General features: G+C 38.7%; 1 pseudogene; it reads right to left on the bottom strand.

The window, feature by feature from the left end:
* Positions 1–27352, bottom strand: part of LOC126796958 (ABC transporter G family member 15-like) — a 43954-nt pseudogene that overhangs the window by 4059 nt on the left and 12543 nt on the right.

Below are 27352 nucleotides of genomic sequence, written 5' to 3' on the forward strand. Positions count from 1 at the left end.
CTCCATGATACAACTCTTCAAAATATGAATTCTCCCATTGAAGAGCAGTATCAGAAGAGGTAAAATAGCTCATGTCCTCAAAGAAAGTAACATCCATTGTGACATAGTACTTCCTAGTAGGTGGATGATAGCACCGGTACCCTTTCTGATGTCTGCCATACCCAACAAACACACATTTAACTGCCCGGGCATCCAACTTAGACCTCAGATGTTTTGGACGATGGACAAAAACAACACAACCGAAAACACGGGCATGAAGATTATGAAAAGAGGGTAATGAGACATGAGATGCAAGCACCTCATATGAAACTTTTCCTTGAAGGACACGAGATGGAAGACGATTAATAAGGTGGGCGGAAGTTATTACAGCATCACCCCAAAGGTATTTAGGCATATGGGCAATAAAAAAAATACACCGAGCCAGATCAAGTAAATGACGATTTTTCCTTCCAGAAACTCCATTCTGCTCAGGTGTGTAAGAACACGTTGTTTGATGAATAATTCTGTGTGTGTTAAAGAACTCCTGAAAGACACGATTCACATATTCCCCCTCATTATCAGAACGAAGAACTCTAATTGTGGCATTATATTGTGTTTGGACAGTGGTATAGAAGGCTTGAAAAGTCGGAAAAACCTCATCTTTAGTTTTAAGGAGAATAATTCATGAAAGACGTGTGTAATCATCAATAAATGACACATAATACCGCATTCCTGACACAATAGACTCTTTGGAGGGTCCCCAAACATCAGAATGAATTAATTCAAAAGCAATAATACTTTTTTGAGAAGTACTAGGGGAATAAGTAGATCGATGACTCTTGCCCAAAACACATGTCTCACAACGTAAAAAAGACTCCTCCACACTAATAAACAAAGTAGGCATGAATTTTTTCATAACACTAAAAGATGGATGCCCTAAGCGATGATGCCATAACCAAACTTCACTTAGCTTATCAGAAGTGGAGATTAAAGCAGTCCGAGACTTTGCCCCTGGTTTTCCCCCGCATATGTCTGATCCAGATGAAACAACCTGCCCCTCCGGTGAGAAGATCCTGAAATAATACATACATAGGAAAAAATGTCACAGAACATTTAGCGTCAATGTTCAATTGTGGGACAGATATCAAATGATGAGATAAAGCAGGTACATATAACACATTGTGAAGCTCTATTGTGGGAGTAATACTAACTGACCTTTTTCCTAACACGGAGAATGCCTCACCATTAGCATTAGTGGCATAGGGTACTGGTGGAGGAGACAATACGGTAAAATAAGATTTGTCATAAGTCATATAATCAGATGCACCAGAATCAATAATCCATGTATCAAAACCAACAAAGTTAGAAATATTTAAAGCCATACCAATTTTACCACGACCAGCTATGGATGCAGTAAGTGTTGCTCCTCCTGCTGTATGATGATCATGTCCAACCACACCATAGATATCTGGTTCTTTGACTAATTGATTAGTTGTTTTCGCCTTGGAACGATAATTAGGCCTCTTAGGCCTAAGGTGTGGATATAACTTCCAACAGGTCGCACGAGCATGGTTAATATCATGACAATAAGAGTAAGGAGGGCGAGGCTGATTCCCGAAGCCTGGTGGTGGTCCTTGCTGATGAAGTGGAGCTGAAGTTACATGCTACAGGGGTGGTGCTGGAGATCTAGCATGAACAGTAAGGCTGAAGACTTCAACTTGTGCCTGATGAAGACTCTCCTGCTGAGACTCATCCTTACGGATATATGTGATAGCTGTGATTAGGCTAGGGGGTTCGGTCTTTCTGAGCAATTCTCCTTTCGCACTGTTATGCTTTGCATCAAGACCTTTCAGGAAATGGTGAACTCGCTCAAGCTCCTTCTCTTATTGGTACCAAACAATATCCTCCTGATTCTTGATCATACAAGGACGTTTCACATCAATCTCAGCCCAAATATTTTTCAGTTTGGTAAAATATTGCGCCACCGGTTACCCATCCTGTTGCATCGCCAAAGATGTGCACATTAACTCAAGAACCTCTATGAAATCAGAGTCATTAGTATATAAGCCTTCCAGTGTCTTTTATATTGCCTGCGCAGTGTCACATGCCTCCACCAGATCAACTATCTCTTCATTCATAGATTTCCCCAAGACTGACATTATAAGACTATCATCGTCGTCACACTTAGTGTAGGAAACAATATCATCTGCACTAGGAGCCTTAGTTACTCCGGTTACATGCCCCATCTTGTGCATCCCCGAAGATGAGCTGTCATAATTCTCTTCCATTTATGGAAATTGGTCCCATTGAGTTTGTCTTCCCCAAAGAAACTATTTTCAGAATTCTTGACAGATACTTCAAGCTTCTGAACATCAGTAACCTGAGAACTTTCTCTTTCTTTTCCAGAACCCATTGTAAACAATCAACAAATCAGTAGTTATGCAGCGGAAACAAAAAAACTGAAATGAACCTGCCTTTGGTGCACTTGCACTGTCGGTGAATGTGCACTGACGAACCCAAAAAAAAAACAGAACCGGGTTGGGCTTATGGAAGTTATATCCACCCGAGAGAGAGAAAAACAAGGGGAACACCAACCCAAGTCTTTCTGAATTTCCAAAACAGAGACTTTGGTTCTTCTGGGTTTATCTTGAACCTTTCAAAGACTAGTGCTTTTTCAAGGTTTGGTGTTTCTGGGTGTAATGGCCACTACTCAGAGGGGGTCTTTCAAGGTGGAGAGGTCTCTTTATGTCAATTCCGACCCCAAGCCTTCTGTAAAGTCCAAGTGCTTGCTTCCTCCTCGCCGGAACAACACCGGCTCTATTGCTGGTGGAATCGCCGGAGAGACACCCCTAATACGAAGAGGATGACTTGCTGAATCTCGACTCGGCTACTGAGAGTGACGTCGTCGAAGATCGAGAGCGAAACCACCTCTTTTCCACCGCGCCGTTGGATTTGAGATTGACGGGTTCGCAGGTGGTGGTCAAGGCTATGGTGAAGGTGGACGAATGCGGTGACGAAGTTTCAGAGTTCGCCGCCGGTCGAGCTTTGATGGGAATAGCTTCTGCAAGACCACTGCCGGGCCGTGTGATCTGCAGCTGACTACGCTGCTGCAGATTGCCAAAAACACAAACCCAGAAAAACAGAGGATAAAAAAATTGGCTCTGAAACCAAGTAGAATAGACTGAATACTTCTTGTATATTGGATGATTCATTCTTACACTGAAATGTTATATAAATAAGCTAACAAGAGTACAGTTAACCTATATTTCTATATTCCTACCACAAATCAGTCCCTAATTGGCTCCCCTTGAATTACGCTCTAATTAGTTCCATTACTCACGCTAACAGGACAAGGAAATCCGGCATCAGAGAAGAACCGGGTAATAGGAATGTACGAACTACATGAGCTACCAGACGTAGACTATCAAAGTTTAATATATACAATTAATTTCAATGAATTACCCAGAATATATAGTATAATGCTAAAAGTCCGTATACATAAAAATAATACGCCGGTTTACCTTTATAGCCATATGTGTCTCTCCAAAATAAACAGTTTCACCCCCTGCTATGAGAATCAGGTCATTGAAGAGATTGAAGACATCACTACTTGGTTGGTGAATAGAGCAAATGACTATCCTTCCATCATGAGTAATATTTCTCAATGCCCATATCACATAGAAAGCTGAAGCACTATCTAGACCGCTAGTAGGTTCATCAAGCAACAACACATGAGGCTGTGTTAATATTTCAATACATATGCTAAGCCTCCTCTTTTCTCCATTACTTATGCCTATCAAATGCCAATTCCCAATGTAAGGTCTCAGCGCACTCTTCAAGACCCATTTTGGAGAGGGACTCCTCCACAACTTCATTTTTCTCTTCAGTTGTCATTCTCGAAGGAAGCCTCAGATGAGCGGAATATGTAAGAGTTTCTCTGACAGTGAGTGATCCCAGAAATATGTCTTCTTGAGTCATATACGACTGAAACGCATAGGCAAAAGAAAGATTGAGTTGTTGACTTCTTGTAATTTTGGGAGTCATTAATTCCATAATATATATTCTGCAGAAGATGTCTAATTGATGTACTTACAATATCAGTACTGTTTATGCTTCTTCCGTTTCCATTGAGTATAACATCCCCACACATTTTAACATTTGGAGATAGCCTCCCTGTTGCAATTGATGTATTATTATGGAAATATATAACTTTTTTTTTATGGCAAACCAATGCATATAGGTATTTTATAAATATTTTGTGGCATGAATAGTCATTACATACTCATTTGCTAATAACGACATCAGACAAGAAGTTAGGGAAATATATAACTTTAAATTCTACAGACAAGGATATATCGTAGAGAGAAAAGTCAAGAATTCAGTTTATATCATGGGAGCGAACTATACATATGGCATTGAAAGCATGGCGTTCTCAGTAAAAACGCAATCAATTTCTTTAATCTGACTATGCTTGATATGGAGATGGCGTTTAGCAAACGCCATGAAATATTTAAAATTACCTCCATGGCTGCAACGCCGTAACAACTACTATGCCTCAAGCGGGTCTCTAATCTAAGTTTCTAACTCGGCAAAAGGGGTTTGGGGGTCTCTTTTCTACCCTTAGTTAGCTCATTGCCTCCATCCAAAAGCAAAATCGTCGATTTTCCAACTTCAGCTCACTTTCATCTCCAAAACCCTTAGCTAGCTCATTGCCCTTCCCTAATGTGTTTGGATACTGCAATTTAAGTTTCCATAGACATTATAAAATAATGGGAATTAAATTTCAATAGATTTGAATTCTATCAATTTTCATTGTTTGAATTACTTAATGAAAAACTTTTAAAATTACAAAAATTAAAGTCATTTGAAAGGAATTTAGAAAAAAAAACACATATTTTTGATGGAGTTCAAGTAGGAATCTCCCTCTTAAATGATTTTCCACATAATTTTAATCCTAACAGAAAAACTCTGAGGAAATAAATCCTAAAATACCAACTTCCTCAATTTGATGACCTCACCTCTCTTCTCTCATGGTCTCCCCAATAACCCAACACCACCTCTCCCCACCGCTGACTCTAATGTCTCCTCCCTTAGCGGCCTCTCCCTTCTCCTAGATTCTCTCTCTCTTATCCAACTTCAGCCACAACTCTTGGCCTCGGTCCTCATCTTGGCGGTGGAAATCTAAGGCTTAATCCCTAGTTTCACTTTCATCCCTTTTAGATCAAGTTGGGCATTGTAACTCCAAGTCCCATAAGTAATCGATGTTGGGTGATCCGAAGTCATACGCGCCGGTGGCCTCAGCGCCACCACTCACCGCTGCCCCTCTCCATTCCCTGCGAAAACCCACTTTGGTGAACATGTAAGATTGTTATCGTTATTGGTTTTGTGATTGTTACTCTTCTTCAAATTTAACTATTGGTTGCAATTTCATGTTTAGTCATGGTTTATCGATACATATCTGGGTTTTTCCTTTTTATGATATCTATTGAATCTCTTTTCCATTTGGGCGTGTTTACAAAAAAAAAATTCAAATGATGAGGAATGTTTTTTGGGACTCATTTACCCAATTCACGCCTTCTACAAACGGGTTTTGAATTTCGACAATGAGTTGATGATGGGTTGCTACACTACAACAAAAACTCTCATTTTTAAGGGAGGCATTTGGTTGAAAAAGACAATTTTCCCCTCGGAAAAGCCTTTTTCCGACAGCTAGGTCCCTTCGGTGGTCGTCGGAAAAAGGTTGGTTAGAAATAGTCATTTTTCGACCAGCTCTCAGAAAAAGACTTATTTTTGACAACAAAAATTTGTCGCAAATATATTTTCGGTGGTCGGAAATTAAAGTCAATTCGCGATGCAAAAAAGTTTTTCCGATTGAAAGTAGTCGTTGGAAATAATTTGATGCTCGTCGAAAAAACTTTTTCCTAAGAATATATTTATGATGAACAATAGTGGTTGGAAAAAGTATTTTCGACAAGATTAAGGAAAACCGACGAATGTTTAGAGTCAGAAAAAAAAAACATATTTTTGAGGGTCAAGTTTCATTGGAAATTAATAATTTTCTCTCGGAAAAAAAAATCGAACATTTTCGAGGGCCAAGTAATAGGAAAAATTAGTCGGAACTGTTCTAATGTGCTTTATTCATTCAAAATTTATCAGCAAATATTTTTTCTCATATATAATCATACCTGTTAACTTAAATTGTAAGGATCAAACAAAGTAGCAAAGCTAATAATATTAGTTAATAATTCATATTTGTATATCATACCAGAACTAAGAGATCAAAGTAATCTTACCCAAGGAAATTGGGATCTCGACTATATTATGATTCACTAAGAAAAGAGAGAAATAATATATCAAAGTAATCTTACCCAAGGAAACAAGAGGCTTCTCAAATCTACCACTCAATTCATTGCCGCAATGCCTCAATTGAGATTTAGGGTTTTGATGAAAGCACAAGAACAACAGAGAGCATAGGGGCGTGTTTACTGAATATAAGGAGAAATAACAAGTATCTCCCTTTTTGATATGAGGAGGAGTCTTTTTGGGGTATCAATTAATTGCATAAGCGGGAAATCTACTCCATGAGAGGGAAATTTTTTCCTCTCGAATGAGGGAATTTTTTTTGGCGGATTGGGCGGGTTCCAGCGGGCTCGGAAAGAAAGTCGGCATCCACTAAGAATCATATTCGAGCTAATTGATTTTCAAGACCAAAGGAGTAAGTCGGGATATAGAGATAGAGAAAAAAGAATGGCAGAGAGCTAGAGATTCATGAAATCTGGAAAAAGTAAGGAGAGAAATAGTGCAGAGTGTTCTTTTCCTCGTTCCTTGGTTGGTCAAACGATCCATTACCTATAGCTGAGTTCACCACTTTAATTAATTATCATCAAATGACAATCAAGTGACACCCATCATGATCTAGGCACTAGTTTTAAAATTAATATACTCATTCTCATTTGTTTGAGAATATATACTATATGAAGATTAAATGTTTCCATACAATCGATCAATGTATATAACTATATAAATATAATATGTGTGAGTATATGCACTCGATGATAATGAGTGCTTCAGTGAGGGAGATTCCAAATACCGTTTAATTCCTAAGTTGACATGGAGATCACCTCGAACTCCAACTTACAAGGAATCTAGGATTATTAGGGTTATTCTATGATGATCACTAAGATGAGTAAGAACATTCTTATTAGGATGTGCTATTAGGATCTTTCTCTGAGTATATATCTTCTCCAATAAGTATTCCTCGAGGAGATTGATCACTCCTTACTTGAATCCCCATTGAGGAGATCTCTCCTCACTAAGATATTTCTTAAGTATGTGGGTGTACGTGTGTGTGTATATATATATATATATATATATATATATATATGCGTGTATGTGTGTATATATATGTATGTGATATGTATGATCTTACCCTTAAAACTATTAGAGTTTAGGATATACAATTTATAATTTAGGGTTTAAAGTACAAGTTTTTAGGGTTTAGAGTTTAGAGTTTGATGTTTGAGGTTTAGAGTTTGGAGGTTAGAATTTATGGATAAGAATTTAAGTAGGGTTTATTTTCTTTGAATTTAATTAATAATGAAAATCAATACAACTTTTTAAAAAAATTATTTCCAAGGGCCACTACCCGTGGGAAATATTTATTCATTACCGAGGGTTATTTTTTGCCGACGAAATTAAGAAATTTTTTCCGACAAAGTCCGCTGGCCCTTAGAAACAAAATTACTTTTACTGACGAAATGAAATTTAGTTAGAAATAATAGTGGCGCCAAAACATCCCGCCTTTTTTTTTTGCTTTTCCAATGAAAATGATATGTATTTCTTACGACACATTGTCTGTCGGAAATAAAATTGATTGAGACATGGTATTTCCGACGGCAAAATCTTGTGGTCGAAAATAAATGCCTTTTTCGAGGAAATTTCTTTGCCCTCAAAAATGCTTATCGGAAATGAGAATTTTTGTTGTAGTGCTAAAGTTTGGATCTTTAGAACTTCCCATGGAGCAGCAGTTGGTTAATTGTTGTCCTTTATTGTAGCTATGGCATTTGCATATAGGTATTTATTCCCCACTATTCCCCTGTATTTGGAAGTTATGGAATTTCGGATTCCAATACTTTTAGTTCAAGTAGTTCTTTAGCGAAGTGCAATGTTTATGAAGGAAACTATATTGCAGATGAGTGTTACTTTTTGCACTTGGATTTATGCAGGGTATGCCCACCAGGGCCGGTCCAAAGTGTTAGAGGCCCCGGTGCGAAATATGTTTTGGACCCTTCATATTTATATGAAAGAATTCATATATTATTATTATTAAAAATAATGTTACAAAGAATGTTGCATAGATTAACCATATTAACGTAACTACATAAGATTCATAGTTGTCCAAAACTCTTAAAAGTAAAACAGTTATCAAACTAAAACGAAGGAGGTTTAGAACATCTCCAATAGCTCTTCTAAAAGCCAAATAATCTCTATTATAGAGAAACAAAATCAATTTTTAGCTCCAACAAATCATGTAAACTCTCCTATATAATAAAAAAAAGTGGGAAGAGAGGAAAACAAAATCACTAAATTTGTATAATTTTTAAAATCTGTATAATTTTGAAAACAATCTCTAAATTTTAGTTCTCACCAAAAACTTCACTCTCCATTCTAAAAAATAACCCAAAAATGATTTATCTCTCATTCTCTCGTCTTGGTCTAAATTATCGCATTATGAGATTTAATTTAATTTTTATTTAATTATACAGATTTGTATTTAATTTGATACAATAAATATGAGCTGTTGCAGTCAAGGTTCTAAAAAGCGCTAGGCGGTATGTAGGCGGACAACCACCTCCTAGCGCCTAGACGGTTAGGCGGCCTCTTAGGCAGTTTCGAATTATTAAATATTTATTTATTTTTTACATATATTTAAACTATTTTAATAATTAAAAATATATAATTCTGTTTAATATTAATTTTAAAAATACTTAAAATAGTCTAAATTCATATAACTTAAGTAGAAAGTCCATAAAAAATATTTGAAGAAAAGATAAATAATGAAAAAAATGCAATAATACTAAATCTCAAATTCTTTCTCTCCAAATTATTTCTTAACTCATTCAGTATCAGACTCAATCCTCTTCTTCTGTTGATGAGATTCAGTTTTCATAAAATAGAAAAAGAGTGAGAGTTGCGGCCTCTTTTAGTTTTTTTTTTAATGTCAAATGATGGTTGACCGCCTAGAACAAAATATGGCTGATTAGACCGCCTAGGACTGAATAGGGCCGCCTAGGACTGATAGGACTGAATAAAGCTGCCTAGGACCGCCTAGAATCGCCTAAAACAGCCTAGAACCGTCTAGGCGGCCGCCTAATTCACAAAAGCCACAGATGGCCGCCGAGGCAAAAAGCACGGCAGTGGGTAACCTCCTAACGCCTAGGCGGCCGCCTAGACCGCTTTTTAGAACACTGGTTGCAGTTGAGTCCTTTTTTTTTTTTTTAGAGATTTAGTGTTTTATCCTCTATAGTATATAATTTTAAGAGAAACTGTTAGAGATGCTCTTAGGGAATAAGAGGATGAAGATATCATAAACAGTAAAACCTTTGCACAAAGATAAGGAGAAAAACAAGGAAACAAATGAAAAAAGAAAAAGAACAAACTAAAATTAACTATGACAATTTATAGTAGGAATTAAATTCTAGAAGACAAATGAAGGAGTTTTGGGGAATAAGAGGATGAAGAGATCATAAAAAGTAAAACCTTTGCAAAAAAGATGAGGAGAAAAACAAGGAAAAAAAAATTAACTATGACAATTTAGAATTGGAATTAAATACTAGAAGACAAATGAAGGAGTTTTATGGAATAAGAGGATGAAGAGATCATAAATAACACTTTGCAAAAAGGTGAGGAGAAAAACAAGGAAACGTAATGAAAAAAAAACATAATAGCAGATTGGGGCCTCGAAGTCAGGACTTCCATGGTGCACCAAACTTATTAAAAACACGGTAGCCAACTCTGCCAAGGACCTCGCTTTGCCATTGTAGGATAGTTTTAAAATTTATTTACATATTTGTTTTTCCACTTAAGAAAAAAAGTTTCAGGGCCCTTGCTGACCGGATGGCCTTGGGTGGCTATTAGTTTAATATTAACCTAGTAATGTTTGTCTTATTCTTATTCTTTTACTTTATCTTTTTGTATATTTATCTATTTCTTATTATGTTTCCTACTCATGCTAGGAAATGTACAAATGATCAGAAACACGTCAAAATGAGTGGATTTAACGCACATTTTGGATTCGGGTGAAAGTTTGAAGACAAAAGTCAACGCCGGAAAATGCTGGTCAAATTCCGGCGATGAGAAGATGGTTGCCGGAAATGGTGGTGGCTGAAGTCAATAAGTTAGTGGAGCATTGATTGTGGATTTAAATTCAAATTCAAATTCAAAATAGAATAAGACAAATGAAGGGGACCAATTCAAGAACAAGATCCACAATTTGTGCTTCCACCTTTGTCCACCATATCTAACCATTCATCCCCTTATATCTCCACCATTCATTTGTGACCCTAATGCCTTTAAATACTCTCTTCTTCCCAAATTCGTGCAACCTCCTTTACCACACTAAAACTCCATCAAAACTTCATCTTTTCCAAAGTTTTAGCTTAGTTTCTTAGTCCTAGTTCATAAGTATCAAGTTTGTGTAGAGAGAGGGGTGTAGCATCTTGGGTTGATAACCAAAACTTAAGATTCTACACCTCTTGATCAATCACAATTGTGGTAGATTCATGAAGCCTTGTTCTTAATTTTATTTTTGTGTATGTAGATTTGTATAGTGTTTTGGATTTGAGAAAACTGAAAATACTATACTTTGATGCTTCACATCCTCTTTATTTACATCTAGGAAGCTCATGGATATTGTGGTTCTTTCTCACACACTCTTTGTTTTCATGATGTATAACTTTATGATGGCTTTTATGTATTTATTTATGTATTGTGAGTAGTGGAGTTGAGGCTAGGCTAGCCTTACCCACACTTCTGCAACAATGTATTTTCTCTATTTAATTGCTTATTGATGCATGTTTGAATCTATTGACTTCTATACTTAATGTTACTAAATGTGTTAGCTAGCTTTGTCACCTAGGTCGGAAGACCATTTCCACAAGTAAGATAGTAGGATAGAATAGCTAAACATGTTCTAGTCTGAAATTAGGATAGTGACTCAATGATATCTTGTTCTAGTCTAAATAGTTAAACATGTTCTAGACCTATAAGAACCCTAAACAACGGTCACGGGAGCATGTTTAGTAAACTAATGAACTGAAAATTTGAAATTGATAACTTCTTGAATCCAGAACATGAGTAGCCCTTAGGTGGTGGTTTAGTGTTTCTTACGGGAAATATTAAGTTATTTGGATTTCTTACTTTGAACTTAATGTATGTGTCATAAGTGTAATTACTCTAAGGGGGTGTTATGCTTGTGGTACATAGCCCACTTGTATTATAAGGTAATATAATTGGGAATAAGGTTGTGTGGTTTAACTTGGCTCCAAAATAATTTGTTAAATTGCATGATTCGTTGATTTCTTGGTAGCTTCATCAAAGCACTAGAGGGAATTTGTCAAATATGTTTCACATCAATTATGGGTTACATTTGTGCATGAGTAAGGGTAGGTTCTATGCCTAAGTCTTTACTCCTCTCTACACTTGTTAGTTTAGTTGCTTTATTTATACTTTACCTTAGTTTTGGTAAAATAAGCTCAACAATCATTTTACTACCCACCATTGTAAATATTACCAATTGGTGGTGTTGGCTTCCAAAGGGCTTATATCACTAAATTGTAAAAAGATAGACTTGCATGTGTTTTCTAGGTTTTATTCGCGGTAATCTAGTTAGGGTGGAGTTACTCAATCTCTTGGGTACGATACTCTTACTTTTCCCCTCTATACTAAAACTTGACCTCCTAATCTTGGGAGTATGTAGCTTCACACAAATACACATAATAATACTTACGTGATGCAACTAACAGTGACTGCACCGCCTTGACCACCCCAGGGCCGGCACTGATGCTAACATTCAGTTTTTGTATTAGACCCTCAGAAGTTGTGTTTTGGGATTTGGAATGCATGTGGAGGCTTGTGCATACACAAGGAGCCAAGTGAGTTGTACTTGAATGTGTTTCATACAGAGGTTTACATATTGACAAGCATGATTGTCATCAATGGGTAAGGAGTAATTGTAAGTTTTCCGTTGATTTAGTTTTTCTTCAAATGCATATCTTTTGTCTAATTGCAACATGATTTATAAATTCAGATCTGAAGTGTAAAAACAAATTGGACTTGTATTATGTATTAGGACTTGAACATTTAGGCTGCAATATACAACAAGTAAATTAACATGAAGTGAGTTTAACTAGGTTCTAGTTGCTTGTAGAGATCATATCTCTATAAGATCACAAGACTGTAACCAATTAATTATCTAATAAATATACAGTATAGTAATAAATCTAGCTCCTATTCTATTAAGGGTACAATTGACTTAGGACTCCTTATGGGGTTAGTCTCTCATTCAGAATTGGCCAATATATGATGGAGATAAAGTCCATGTACTCAACACCTTGTTTCGAGTATATAGATATAGTCCATTATGTTGCTTGGTGTTGAGGCACATAAGACTTTCTCTCTATTACTAATCATTCTACTTAGCGTGCAGTTCCTTCTTGTGATCATGTTTGGATCTGTTGCAGCTGGTGAGGGATGGAGTTAGGTATGATTCTTAGTTCGTCTATGAATAACTTCTTTTGTATTTATATGTATATGTGTTTGTGATTCTTGTGGAATGATCTTAATTCATTTTGTTTGATGCATTTATGTGACGGACATGACTCAAATTACGAAGTATCACTGTTTTGATTGCTTATGTGTGTGTTTTATTGTTCGATTAGGAATAAGTACTTTAAAATACCAAAGTAGTTTTAAATAAATCTATATATTTTAGTTCCTTCTACTGATCGTAAAAAAATACTACTCTAGTAATACATATTTAATGCTTTTGTAGAAGCACCCAACCATTCCCCTTGCTCACTACACGTGCCATTCTTTTGTGTCATTTTGGTACATCTCTATCACTTAACTAAAAAGAGACAGACTCCCTTTTCTTCTTCTTGGTGGAATTCCTTCTTCTTCTTCTTTTCTTCTTCTTCTTCTTTACCTTCTTGCACCTGGAAAAGAACCCGACTGAATATAGATTCACTCAAGGAAAAATCTCCATAGAGACCACCGAATTCATTACCCAAATCCCTTGTTAAATTTCAATCATTCTCTGTAAGTAATTTCTGAAATCTCCTCGAATTCGCTTCTTGTGGTCTTAGTCCTTCTAGAGACTTTTGGATTCATTTGTCTTCAAATCATGTTTAGGTGGCTGGGTTGCTTGAATAAATTTGGGTGCTTGAGGAGATTAGGAGCTTTGAGTTTGATTTGGTGCTTTGAGTAGATTGGGTTTGTGTTGCTTGTTCTTTGTTGGAGAGTTTGGCTCTGAGGAGGTAGGGAAAATAATCTCTCTTCTTAACTTTGAATTCTAATTTGGTGTGTATATCTTGTAATTGGTTGTGATGCATCCTTATGTGTTACTGTTGTACCTCCGTTTGATGATATTGTGAACCATTGAGTTTGAGTAGAAACCCATGTCTCTGTTTGTTTGATTGATCTCTGTAGAATTGGATGTTCAGCAAGTTAGAGTTCATTTATATAATCAAATGGATTACTTGGGTCTTATACCTATGATTTGGAATTTGTTCATAAGCTGAGGATGACTTTGCGTGCCCTTAATTCAAGTATCTTTCAAACTTGTTGCTTGCTGCAATTTACACAGTGAGATTTAGTTTTGGTGTCATTTTGCTCATTGTTTATTTGTTTAATCAATTGACATTCTCTATATCAGATCTCACCGTATGTTCTTTGTTAAACTGAACTTAGTCTCTTTAGTACTTTGTTAAATAACTCTTGGAAAGTATTGTGGTTTTGATTTAAATGTTTTTATTCGGTTAGGCCCTGAGATTTTCTCTAGGGTGCAAACACACCCAATACCTGATCAGGATCCGCTACCTTGTGGAGGTTGCTCAGTGGTTAGACGGGCGGTGGGCTCTAACCGGTATTTGTTGAACCTTCAAATTGTACGAAAATGACTTTTCTGAATCGTGTCATAGACTTGGAGGCTAATCGTGTCAGGAGAGTTTTATTTGCAATTGTTCCTTTATACAAGGCATCCCTTCTTCTTGTTGCAGTCCTTCTGTGTTTCATTCATTCATGTCTCTAAGTTGGTGTTGAGCCTCATATTACTTGTTTATAATTATTATGTCATTGATTCAATCAGTTTCTTACAGTAGCCTTACAATTGGATATTCCTTGCTCTTCTCTTATTCTGCTGATCACATTTCATTTCATATTATACGCTAATTTAGAATTCTTAATTAAGTAGTAGATTATTTATCGTACCTACTTGTAGAACGAGAATCTGAAAATCAATAAAAGAATGCAGACACGTGTACAAAAAAAATGTGATTAATTGAATATCAAGTGCGGGGTTACAATCTTTGTGAACTCCTCTGATTCTATCTCCGTATATGACTTGGCTCAAGGGTGACGTGCACTTGATCTTGAGAATTTGAGTTTGATTTGAATTTGGATTTGATGAAGAACGAGCGATTTGGCCGCTCGATGATTCTTCGTGGACTTGAGTTTCGATTTGAATTTGATGAAGAACGAGCGATTTGACCGCTTGACGATTCTTCGTGGATTTGATGATCTTCGTGGACTTGAGAGACTTCGGGATTTGTCGAGAGTGATCTTGCTCAAGTGATTTTCTCTCTTCTTAAGTCAAAAAAATCTCATCTCTCTTTATGTTGAAATGGGTATTTATAGTGTTAAAGTTTCCATTTTGTAGAATATTTTAATGAAACTAAAATAATAATTTTTTTAATTGTATAATTAAATCAATATTATTTTCTTATTAATTTAAAATTAGTTATTCTCATAACTAAATTAAACAGAAAATAATTGACTTAATTATAACCGTTAAGGAATTTATTAATTTAATCAAATGTCCGATTACCATTTCGAATCGTCAATGACATTCAATTTTCCGATTTAAGTCGGAATCATGTAGCTTTGATTACGATCATCCGTTTATGTGCTGACACGAGTTTTATTCGGGTCTGCACCAACTTTATTTGACTTTTTGGGCCACGTGTGCAATTTTGTCGGTTTCTTGGTCGATTTAATCATTTAATGAAGATGATTTACTTCATTAAATTTTATGTATCTACAGATGCCCCCACTTCAAGTCGTGCTGCAGACATGTCGTCGTCATGAGCCGAAAGCGCAGCTTGAAGTATACACTTTAATTTTGAGAATTTATGGAGCTAGCTTTCGAGGCTCCGCAAATTTTTTAGTAATATTTCTATAAACCTTTCCCGCCACCACCGAAAACATCGCCATTTTTCTCAGTTGTTTGAGTGGAGTCATTGGTAGATGATGATGTCCATTAAGAGAGCAGTAAGTATGGGGGCAGATTTAATTTTGTGCTTTCCCAAGCGTGGGGGACATGACTTAGGCAAACGTGGGACACATGACTTAGACTCTCCCTTTTGCTATTTCATGCTTAGAAACATTCGCCTTGAGAAGGGTGAGGCCATAAGGTAATGGGCTCTACTAACTTTAGCAGGAACAAAGTGCACATCACTTTGCTTAAAGAATTCCACAAAATATCCTTCCAAAGTTTGGCTATCATTAGATTCACAAAAATTCTCTGAATGTGTGAGGACTAAGTCATTGCCGAATCATCATTGGACTCACTATAATGTTGAGATTCACATCCTCACCACGTTCTTGTCACTCTTCTCTTCCTCTTGCTTTATGTGTAGCTTTTTCAGTTTTGTGGTGCTCGACAACCTGTGGAGAACGTGCTCTATATTCAGCAAAGGCATTTTGTGTTGCCTTTAAAGCCTTCCTATAACCGTCCAAGAGATTATCATCATCTCTGTCTGAAGCTTTTGCTGGTCTTCAAACCTGGCCTTATGCAACTGCTCAATCCATTCATCCCTCTTCTGTAACTCTTGCATAAAAAAAAACTGAAGCTTCTTGATCCACTGATGCATACCCCAGTGACTGCTCCTTTCTTGCATCAAAACATCTGGTGAGAACCAACACTGGTTTTGGTGAGAGCCTGCTCCAGATGAGGCACTGCTGCTCCAGCTGCAATGCTTCGAACACTGAGAGGCAGTGAGTTTATTTTGTTTGTTTTTTTTAGATCCGACCATCTTGGAAGGAAAAAAGAAAGCACAAGCAAGCAGTGAGTTTTTTTTGAGATTCAATATCTTGAAAGGAAAAAAAGAAAGCAAAAGCAAAGACAAAAGATAGTGGAAAAAAAAACTTTGTCTTCCTTGGGCTCGGCTCGGTCAACTTGGCTCGACTCAGTCAACTAGGCTTGGCTCTGTCAACTAGGCTCGGCTTGGTTAACTAGGCTCGACTCGGTCAACTTGGCTCGGTTCCGCTACTCGGCTCGGCTCGGCTCGGGTATGCAATCCTTTTTTTTTAATTTGATTTTTGACTTTTGATTTTTTTTACTGGTCTGACTCACTTTGACCTCTTTTTTTTTAACAACAATCTCAGAGTCACGGTCAATCTAGCAATTTGACTACTTTAGAATACGCGTTGATCTCTGGCAGATTAAAAGAATGTAAACGACCTAATCGCTTGACTGCTCTCATTTGATAGACTTGACAGCAGTCAACAAAAGCGTGTTAGGCTTTACGCATCACATTCACCAAGGCGACTTTCAAGAGTTTCAAGGACGGGACGATCACTATCCTCGACGATGTTGAAGATGATCAACAAGAAGACACCACTTTAACCGTATATCCCTCTCTTACTGGGCCATTCGCTTTTAAAACTCCATTCTATGGCAGCTCCACTCCCGTCTCGTAGTGGACTCATGCAGTGAATCGTCAAGTAGCCAGGCAATGAGGAGTTAAGTTCAGACGTTTTGATACTGAAGTCTGCACATTGTGACGAAGATGCTCCCATGGTGTCATGCAAGCTTCTCAACGACTCTATATCCAACAACTCCGTGCGATGGGGTACGTTTCGAACCACCGGTGGCTTTACCTATACGGAGTGCCACATCAAGAAAACGGGCCTCTATCGAGCAGTGTTCGCGTCATTATTCAGCTATGATCGTTGATAATGTTCAGATGGAACGATATGCCAAAGTTCCAAGTGTGCGCAAACTGATAGTTGATACCCACAGAGCCCTTCCTTCAGATTTCGCCTATCTCATTAGCCTTCGCTCCGGATTTGTGTCCCTACGGCAAGATAGTTGGCGAGTAGTCGAACCATATAACCCTCAGTGATTCAGCCAACAATTCGGATATGTTCAGGGTGTTCCCGGAGTTTCCCAAAGAGATAGTCGACCTGTGCCTTTGGCTCGGACATACTCGGTTTAGGATAGTTTGACGAAGCTTGGCACAAAAGGTGAGGTAATTTTGCCGATGAAAAGTGACATCACCAAGTTTATGGTTACTCAGGACTACATCGAATGGTGGTCCAAAGTTCATCACCCTACGTTGAAGAGGCCTATGAAGATAATCATTGTAAATTTGCCACAACAAGAGCCTCCAAAAGCTAAAGGAGATGACCATGCCACAACTCCTCTACAAATTTGGTTTCCGCCAAAGCTTTGCCCCCGGTCCACAATTATCAGATTCCACCTCCTCCAGCTTTGGAAGGAATCAGAGATTCAACAGATTTCCGCCCCAAGTCGAAGGACAAGGTTGCTACATCCAGGATGCATAGTAGAAGCAGCAGTAGTACTCATAGTGACGTGCACTTCAAACGTCAAAAGAGGGATGATGCTGGTCTTAGACCTATTTACTTCAATCACAATGCCGACTTTGATCTTGGCGGAAATTTTCTTGGGGATGTTCTTGGTCTTTCAAAACTCGTGCCTGCGCATGTTGAGGTATTCACTTAAACAATTTTTTTTGGTGTATTTGCTTTTGTGCTCGTCCCCTTTAGCTATGTATCATATTGAACAGTTCACTTATTGCCAACTTGATCCAATTTTGTTCCTCCCAGCTTGAAGATATCGGTTATTTTGATGAAGTCTGCTCAGGTGACGGCGTTCAATTTCCTTTTGAGGAGTGTGCAGCTAACATTTTCCCAAAAAAGGACGTACGTCGAAAGGAGAGTGCACCACAGCCAGTTTACCAGAGAGGTACACGCGAATTCATTTATATATTATTTTCCCGTATTTCTTCAATAATTTATGCTCATTTTCTCCCTCATAAACACAGGTTTGTCCATGGCGACGGAAAGTACAAAGCCTTCAGAAAAGGCAATATTTCCTGAAGCTTCTGTGTGCGATATTGTGGCAGTGGATACAAGTCAATGGCTCCGCGATATCCGCATGTGAGCAGCTGCAGAAGTTTGTGGAAAGATAGAAGGCGTGATAGCGACGTATTCTCTAAAGATGATTATTGCTGGGAGGAATAAGGTTGATATGTTGACGAATGAACTTAGCAAATATGAAGTCGACCCATCAAAAAAACAATTGGAGCAATTGATGACAAGCACTAGCCTATATGACTCGGCAAGGCTTGCATGCCCTCACAAATGCACCATGGGCACCAGTAGGGGTGGGCATAAACCGAATTAAACAAGCAAAACCGACCGAACCGAACCGAAAATATGATTCGGATAACCGAACCGAAGAGATGTAGTTTAAAAATGAAGAAAACCGAACCGAAACCGGTTTAAACGGTTTGAAAATGGTTTACGTGATCAAACTAACCGATTTAAAACCGAACCGACCGAATTTAATTTAATGATTTAAAAAATAATAAATAATGGGTATTAGTACAAAAAAATAACAAAACATCACATAGAAGGTTGTCTAGTGCAGTTGGTAGAGCGCATGGTTGTTATATTATAGGTCAGGAGTTTGAATCTCAACATTGACATTTTGATGTTTTATTGAAAATCTATCAAAATGAGAAAAATATAATCTTTACATAGTTATTAATGAGACGTGCGTGTAATGTACTGATTTGTAACATCATTTTTGGGTAGGAATTTGAGTCTCACCTCTTGAAAATTTTAAAAAAATTACGTATGAGGTGTGAACCGAAACCGAACCGAATTTTAGTTAAACCGATTGTTTCGGTTCAGATTAATTTAATTCGGTAAATGGTTTGAATTTCTAGAAAACCGATTAAAGTGGTTCGGTTTCGGTTTAGACTAAAAACCGAACCGAACCGATATATGCCCAGCCCTAGGCACCAGCGCCCAAAAATTGGCAGAGACATAGTCTGAAATTACGACAGCCGAGGAAATTCGACAAAATAGTTTTGATTAGCGTTAGTCTACACTTGAGTCCCTTGAGAACTTGAAGAAAGAACAACAAAAGCTAGAGCAGACGTTGGACTCGCTAGATGCAGACCTTTTTCTTCATGATGCAAGACTTGCTGATCTAGAACAGAAGAAGTGCCAAATCCGAGAGATTCCAAAACTGACTGCAACAGAGATTGAAGAGGCAAAGAAGTTGCGAGCCAGTTTTGAAGAACATCGTAGCAGCTTCAAGGGTTTGACTTGGATGTGATAACTGACTTGAATGATCAAGACTTGCTCCTTTTTTTAATCATCTTGTAATCAATCGATTTTGAAATTTAACTTACTATCAGTGAAATAAGAATTTGCTTTATGATTGGCAGACAAACCCTTATTTTTATTTTGATGTGACTGAACTTAAGATTGTTATTCTCAAGCTGCCTACGTATCCTTCTAAAGAAGGAATCAAGTCATCACGTAGTTCAAGGGTTTTTTATTTGTTTTTTGTTTTTTGTTTTGGGTGCCTCGTGCAGTTTAAACTCATGCAGGCGTGGAACATTTTTTTTTGTATCGTGCAGTTTAGGCTCATGCAGACTTTGAGCATTTTTTTTGTCTTATGCAGTTTAGGCTCGTGTTGACTTGGAGCATACTTTGACGTTTTCAAGCATGGTACTTCTTCAAAAACTTGCCGTTGATGGGACTAATCCTGAAACCGTCTTCCGCCACAATTTTGTAAGCTCCATTGGTGTAAACTTCTCTGACGACGTAAGGACCATCCCACTTTGACTTGAATTTGGAGCCAGACTTGTGTGTTATAATGATGGGTCTTCGAACAGCAAGAACTAAATCAGCAACTTGAAATGACCGTGGTTGAACACCATTGTTGAACGCATGTGACATCCGAGCTTGGTAGCATTCCAGGTGTTGTTGTGCATCAAGCCTCTTCTCGTCCCAAGCTTCTAACTCTTGAAGGCGCAACTTGACATTTTCCTCATTTGTGAGACCTTTTTATAAAGTGATTCTCAATGACGGGATTTTTTTTCTCTAATGGTAACACAGCTTCGACACCATAGACGAGAGAATAAGGTGTAGCATTTGTGGCTGTCCGATACGTCGTTCTGTAAGCCCAGAGAGCTTCGCCCAATTTCTCATGCCAATCCCTCTGCTTCTTGCTGACAGTTTTCTTCAGAATGTTACATAGAGTTTTATTGAATACTTGGATAGGAGCTCAAAGTGTGACGTTCTTAATGTTTATATACCCTATTTTTATGCTTTGTTACTTCTTTTGTAGTTGTTTTAGGTTTATAATTGTCATTTGTATGTTTAAAGTAGAGCTATGATGAATTTAGATGAGTTGATGATGAAATTATACTAAGTGTTTGAAATCCTTATTGAGCTAGGATTCCTTACTCGACTAGGATTCTACTTTCCTATTTTCATTCTTTCATATTCCTTAATCGTCGAATTCTTTTCAGGAAAAACAAATCATACTTGGAAAGGAGTAGAGATGCCATGATGCATTCCTAGTAAGACAAGAAAATCATATCTGAGTTGAAGAAGGAGAAGAAGACGTCGGCCTAGCTATACCTAGTTGAACAAGGAGAGATGCCGTGCAGCCCATATGTGTTCTCCCTATTGGATTTGGTTTCCTACATCAAGTTGGATTTGGAGTACATGAATCAAAGTCCATATCAAAAAAGATTTAAGCTTCCCAATTGGATTCTATCTCCTACAAGGGACGGCAAAGAGGGTTTTGTAACTCCTATATATAGAGGCTCGGTCTCACCATTCAATGATCATCAACCTCGCACACAAGCACAAGCCATAGCTCTGCCGAATCAATCCCTCACCCTTCCAAGAAATCCTAAAACCGATTCCACCATTCTCCACCATCATCCTTAGCCTTCAACCACGATTGAGAAGAGGTTCCATCCCCTTAGAAGTGACAGCTACACCTTGTAGAATCGATTGATTGCTAAAGTGTAACCATGATTCTCTCTATGTTTAAATTCGGTTTTTGGTTTTTCTTGTTCTTGGATGAGTATGCGATTTGTGTGGAGTAATCTTGTTTCGATTTTGTCTATGAAATAGCTACTTAATTCAATTTATATAAAGTTGTGATTTCGTGTTTTGGTTTTATGAATTTTCTGTTTTTGGTTTCTGCCGTGCCTTGTTCTTGAGTGATTTCAATATTTTTATGTTATGTATGCGATTGTAGCATGATATTTAGGTTGTTGGATTAAAGACTTATGCTATTTACATGTTTATTCTTTTCTATATGATTTTCGAAATTGCATGATTGGGGATTAAGTAGGTGACATACTTAATGAATTCGATATGCATGGCTTTGGAGTTGTATGGTAAGATGAACATGTTAGATTTCAATGAAGCCGAGTGGCAAGACTTGAATGTGTTAAGTGTCTATGCATGTAGGTTACTTATTTGGAACTTAGATTGCATGATCCAACCTTAGTTATTTATGATAGTGTCTCATCATGACTCTTAAAGGAGGACTAGAATCTGATTTTCGTTAGCTTTATATTATTTGTTTTGGTGATTGCTCATGTATTGGTTGGTTGATCACATGTATATATTAGTTAGTTTTATTTTCTGTTTTTATCTTTCAATCCGATCCTATATATTATATCTTTTATATCTCTATGAATTCGTGTTAAGTGTTGTGATCCTAAGCCCTGGCTGGATCTCCGGTTTGTGAACGATACCCTCTTGCTTTATACTACTAATGATGCTTACAGGGTTAAATATTGATGTCGAGTAATCGACCTACTATCATGCTTCTGCCAATCCATTTGACGGAGCGTTATACATCGAAGAAGAAGTGAAGCCTGAAGTGAAATTTCTTGCTCAACTTTTTTGTTGCGGTATTCGAGAAGTACTTGGCGTTATCCGTGATGATGCATTGCAGTATACCATAGCGTTGTATAATGCTTCCCGTAATGAAGTCCACAACATTTTATTTCTTTATTTATTTGAGCGGTATCGCCTCTACCCACTTTGAGAAGGAATCTGTGGCTGCCAAAATGTACATATGACCAGCCGATGATTTCAGAGTGATGGGTCCATTGCATCCATTCCCCAGACATCGAACGGGTACGAAGCAATTGTCGGATGCAACGGCTCAGGTGGCTGATGAATAAAGTTGGCATGAAACTGACAAGCTTGGCATTTTTGTGCATACTCCATACAATCCTTGACCATGGTGGGCCAATAATACTCTAGTCGTCTTACTGGAAAATGTAACTTTGGTCCTGACCATGGCTTTGACCGCTTCATCTTTTCCGAAGCATCGAAGGAGTACTCCGTCAAATGATCTCCGATATAAAGTTTCTTTGTAGTAGAGGAAGCGCCGTATTCGCCGCTTGATGCTCCACCTTTGCTTCGAATCTTCGGGAAGCTTGTTGTGCTCAAGGTAGTCGATAAAATGATGCCTCCAATATGAACTGACACTACATTAGAACTAGCACACTGGAGTGAAGGTTTGTTGTCAGGACCCACCTTTGGCAAATTGGGATGTCCAAAATTTCATCTCCAGACAATGCCAACGTCGCCGCCAAGTTTGCCAATGCGTCTGCCATTTGATTTTCTTTTCGTGGCACATGTATGAGTGTAACATTATCAAAGCCCTTCAAGAGTTGTGTGGCAAGTTGGAAATAAGGTACCAAATCTTCCTTCTTGACCTCCTAATTAGTGAGTAGTTGATCAATCACCAACTTCGAGTCTCCATACACTTCGAGACTTTGGATTTCAATTTCTAACGCGGTTTGCAATCTCATGATCAAGGCTTGGTACTCTGCGACATTGTTGGAGCACAATTCCCCAAGAGTGAGAATAAGGCAATATCTGCTTTTGTGGAAAGACAAAGATAATACCAGCCCCTGCTCCGTCTGCCCTAGATGAGCCATCGAAAAGCATCTTCCAAGTAGGGAGGACCTTTACAAGGAAGACTTCTCGTCCGGGAATTCATCTGAGATTTCCCAATCCGCTGGAATAGGGTGGTCTGCCAAAAAGTCGGCCAACGCCTGTCCTTTCACTTCTTTAGCGGGCACATATACGATGTCGTATTGGTTCAATAGTAACGCCCACTTAGCCATGCGTCCGGTTAGAACTCGTTTAGATAATATGAACTTAACTGGATCGGCTCGCGCCACCAAGTGCATTGTGTAAGCTTGCATGTAATGCCTCAACTTTTGAATGGCGAAGACGAGTGCAAGACATATCTTCTCTATCGGCGGATAATTCAACTCGAGTCCGGTGAGGGTCTGACTTAAGTAGTACAAGGCTTTCTCCTTTTGGGGTTCATTTTCTTGGGCAAGAAGGGCCCCAACCGATCTCTCTTGAGCCGCGATGTAAATGATAAGAGGTTTCCCGGCGATAGGTGCACCCAACACCGGAGGATTCACCAGGTATTTCTTTATGCTCTCAAAGGCATTGCGACAAGCTTCATCCCATACAAATGGAACATCTTTCTTCATGAGTCGACTGAATGGTTGGCAGCGGCCTGCCAGGTTCGATATGAACCGTCTGATGAAGGCAAGTCGTCATTGGAGGCTTTTCAACTCGTGCAAATTTCTTGGCTCTAGCATTTCCTGGATGGCTTGAATTTTAGATTGGTCTACCTCGATGCCACGGTGCTTCACGATGAATCCAAGAAATTTTCCAGAACTGACGCCGAAGGCACATTTCAAAGGATTCATTTTTAACTGGTACTTACGTAACCTGTCGAACACTCTTCATAGATCTTGCACGTGATCACTTCTTTTCTTTGTTTTGACAACCAAATCATCAACATAGCATTCTACAAACTTGTGCAGCATGTCACCAAAAATTTTCTGCATAGCGCGTTGATACGTCGCACCGGCATTTTTTAACCCGAATGACATGACCTTATAGCAATAAATTCTTTGGGGAGTTCGAAATGCAGTGACTTCCTCATCTTCTAAGGCCATGATTATCTGGTTGTAACCTGATGATCCGTCCATGAATGACAAAACCTCATGCCCGGTTGTCGCATGCACCATGAGCTCTATGATTGGCAGAGGGAAATCATCTTTTGGACAGGCCTCATTTAAGTCACGAAAATCTACACAAACGCGGATTTGCTCGTTCTTCTTCTTGACATGAACACTGTTTGCGATCCATTTAGGATATTGAATCTCTCTAATGAAGCTTGCGACAATCAACTTATCAACTTGTCATTCAATTTGAGGAATAAGTTCTGTTCGAAAGCGTCTTTGTGTTTGCTTGGTTGGCCGAGCCTCCGGTTTGACAGCAAGTCGATGAACTGCTACCTTTGGATCCAGACCAGGCATTTCTTTGTACTTCCAAGCAAAGACATCTTTGTACTCGAGCAACAGATCAAGATACTCTTATTTTTCTTCAGAACTTAAAGACGCACTCACAAAAATAGGTCTTCGATCTTCCTCTGTTCCCAAGTTAATCTCCTTAAGTTCGTCCATAGTGGCTTGCCCCCCGTCTTCAAGTTCTGTGGAGCTTCGTCTGCTTCAATTTCAAAATGTTCATGATCGTCTTCCTTTACGGCATCTGCTTCTGCCACCGTGACATGATAAGAGGTTTGGACAATGTCATCCTCACCGCCATTATCGAGGTTGCTATCTCCTTTTTGGCCAGTGAATATGATGGTATGTTGCTTCACTTTGAGTTGATCCATGGAATCCACTTCCAACACACAATGCCTCTTCATGCGTGACAGCATAAGACTTCGGATTTCTTTGCTCTCCGTTTGACTAGAAGTCGTTTTCCTCTTGCATATCTGTCGTTCCTTAGATGCTTGGATCCTTTCCAATGCGGGTTTTCGCAAAATGAGGTTTGACTTTTTCTTATCTTTGTCTTAACTTGACATCCTTTTGAATGCGATTGAAGACTGAATCTCTATTTGCTGTCATGTTCACACGGTTAAAAACCGACACCCTTGTGATTTATCTTTCAATGCGTTCAGATGTTGCTCTTCGGGAACCTGGACGAATGCGATCGAACGACGAAATACGAGGGGTTGACTGAACCTCTTGACTCTTCTCTTCAACTACCTCGACACTGATATGTTGCACATTGGCTCGCTCCGCCCTCCTCCTTCCTAAAATTCTGATTGGCTTGCTTGAAGTGAAACCGAGACCAGCTTTAGAAGAATCAATTGTTGCCCCTTGCTCTCTTAACTTCTTTTGTGACTCATCGAGCTCATGCGCCATCTTTTCTGCAGCCTGGTTGTCCTTTTTGCTTGATGAACCAAAGTCGTATCCGGCCTTTTCTAACAGCTTGTATGCGTTAGGATCAAACCTTTCACTTGTTCTTTTCTTGGTCAGTGAGCCATGTTCCGTCTTTCCTTGAATTGGTTTGACAAACCCCTTTAGTGGCTGGTTCGTGGGATTTCGATTGCTCACCTTTATTAATGGCAATGTTGACTCCTCCCTCAACAATTTCACATCATCCTCTTCTAATTTTCGTGGGCACTCTTGTGACTTTGTCCCCACAAATGGAGACTCCCCTCCCTTCGTCTAGATTTCGGGACATAGCGAAGGACCGGAAAGACATGGCTGGCTTTTCTTTCCGCAGACGATGTTGCCACTTCAGATGAGACTTTTTGTGACAGTTCACCATGAAGCTCAATGTCTTTTGACTTGGCATCGTTCTCCCTAACTTTAGCGGCTTTCCCCGTAGAGGGTACTTCGACCGGAACGACTTTTTTCATTGACTCCTCATCTGTGTAGAATTTAGAATCCGCAAAGTATGATTCAGCTTCAATGAATGGTTTGGTATCTCCTATTACGGTTTTCACACCTCCGCGATAGAACTTGAAGCATTGGTGTAAAGTGGATGGCACGATGCCATTTTCATGCACCCATGGTCGTCCCAACAACAAGTTGTACGAGGTCTTCGCATCGATGACATGGAACAAGATGTTTCATTTTAGCTATCTGATATCTATGTGTAGTCTGATCATGCCTATCGCCCTCTGTCCTCCTTGGTTGAAACCTTGGATTATGAGACGACTCCTTGATAACTCATCAACGTTGATATCGAGTTGAGACATGGTTGACTTGGGCATGATATTTACTGCTGACCCTCAGTCTATGAGCATATGATTCAACTTCGGCTCTCGCATGTACCCTGTCACAAAAAGAGCCCGATTATGTGGCTTAGAGCCCAATTGGAGGTCATCATCTGTGAAGTGAATGGTATCACAATATGCATCGCACGCACCACATTCATTCATGCTTGTGGAGTGTTTTTCTACGTCGACAAGAAACTCCACAAGCGCGCATCTCGTTGATTTTGGAAATTGCATAAAGTCAGAGAGGCTAAGTTGGAAAGGTAGACTCTCCAATTGTTTCAACACCTCATTCTTTTTTAACACTTGACTTGCACCTATTTCTCTTGATTCAGGCTTCTCGTCTTCTTTGGAGCTAACTTCACAACTTGTGGCCATTAAAGTGACATTCGGTTGTTTTGTCGGCAAGTGTTCTCTTGACAAGTTCCGGCGAAGAGGCTTCCATAAAGTTTCGTCTCAAAATTTCCTCGTCCGTTCTCACCCGTCGTGGAGGTGATTTCTTATGGCTTGGTCGGGCAACCGGTGAGTTTGGCATCATACCTTTGTGAGTTCTTCAATGAGTGACCAATATTCATCCTTCATCATCGACATTAGAGGCAACTTGAAGGATAGGTGTGCAAGCAGAACATTCTTTAACTTATTTGGTCTTCTTATGTTCGCGCGACTCCTTTATGAAACAAAACGGTGTTTTCATCGGGTGAAAAGGGAGTGGAACTGGCTCGAATGACCCGAATGTTACGGTAGTGCAATTGACTTTAGCAACGTCGTCGACGTCCAGCTCAATCTTCCCTTGCTTGGCAAGGTTCATTATCAAATCCTTCATAACAAAGCACTTCTCTATAGGGTGACTAACGAGGCGATGATATTTGCAATACTTCAGATCGTTGACACGATGCATTTCTTCTTGATGCT

The sequence above is a fragment of the Argentina anserina genome, chromosome 6, assembly GCF_933775445.1.
Source record: "Argentina anserina chromosome 6, drPotAnse1.1, whole genome shotgun sequence".
Lineage (NCBI taxonomy): Eukaryota > Viridiplantae > Streptophyta > Magnoliopsida > Rosales > Rosaceae > Argentina > Argentina anserina.